Source organism: Chelonoidis abingdonii, chromosome 11 (genome assembly GCF_003597395.2).
Source record: "Chelonoidis abingdonii isolate Lonesome George chromosome 11, CheloAbing_2.0, whole genome shotgun sequence".
NCBI lineage: Eukaryota > Metazoa > Chordata > Testudines > Testudinidae > Chelonoidis > Chelonoidis abingdonii.
This window is the reverse complement of record NC_133779.1, coordinates 62,770,502-62,771,531: the sequence shown is the minus strand read 5'-3', so window position 1 is coordinate 62,771,531 and position 1,030 is coordinate 62,770,502.

Sequence of the window (1,030 nt, the reverse complement as noted above, 5' to 3'; positions counted from 1 at the left end):
AAGAACAAGACAAAGCGAGAGAAAAACGTAGAGGAAGCGACACAAACAAGCAGCTTCACAAGAAGGCCACAGGCAAGGCCTTGAGCCCCCCCTCCTGTCACATCCGGACAGGTCACTCCCCTCCCCCCGACTGAGGAGATGGGAGGGAGTGTGGGGGCGTTTTTACACGCTACGCACCTGTCAGAGCAAGTGTGAACCTGCAGCTCTGGGGCATTTGGATCTAGGAGTCAGGGGCACTGGCAGAGCTGGGAGGTGGGGAGCCCGGGGCTGGGCTGGCAAGGGGCTGCGGGTCAGGAGTGAGGGGCACCGGCAGAGCTAGGGGAAGCAGGGCTGGGCTGGCAGGAGGCTGCGGGTCGGGAGTGAGAGGCACCTGCAGAGCTGGGGAGGGGGGAACCCTGGGTGGCCAGGGGGCTGTGGGTCGGGGGTGAGGGGCACTGGCTGTCAGTTCTGTCACACCCTGTGCAGCTCTCTGGGTGATTTCCTGTCGGGGGGGGAAGGGGGAGCAGCCGGGCACCCGCCCCGGGCCTGAACCTGCCTGTAATTCCAGGTGCCGCTGACTCACCTGTGGCCTCGCCTGCCCCTGCCCCGGGGGCGAGGCTGGAACCCGCCCGCAATTCTCCTTTTGGCCACCAGGTGGCGCAGCTGGCTGGCTGATCCTCGGGGAACAATTGAACCAGCCCCACGGGCCTGTCCAGCCCCATAGCACCCCCCATCAGCCCCATGGGCCCGTCCAGCCACATAGCAGCCCCCCATCAGCCCCACGGGCCCATCCAGCCCCAGAGCACCCCCCATCAGCCCCATGGTGCCCCCCATCAGCCCCATGGGCCTGCCCAGCCCCATAGCACCCCCCATTAGCCCCATGGCGCCTCCCATCAGCCCCAAGGGCCCATCCAGCCGCATAGCACCCCCCCATCAGCCCCACGGGCCTGTCCAGCCCCATAGCACCCTCATTAGCCCCATGGCGCCTCCCATCAGCCCCACAGGCCCATCCAGCCCCATAGCACCCCCCATTAGCCCCATGGTGCCCCCC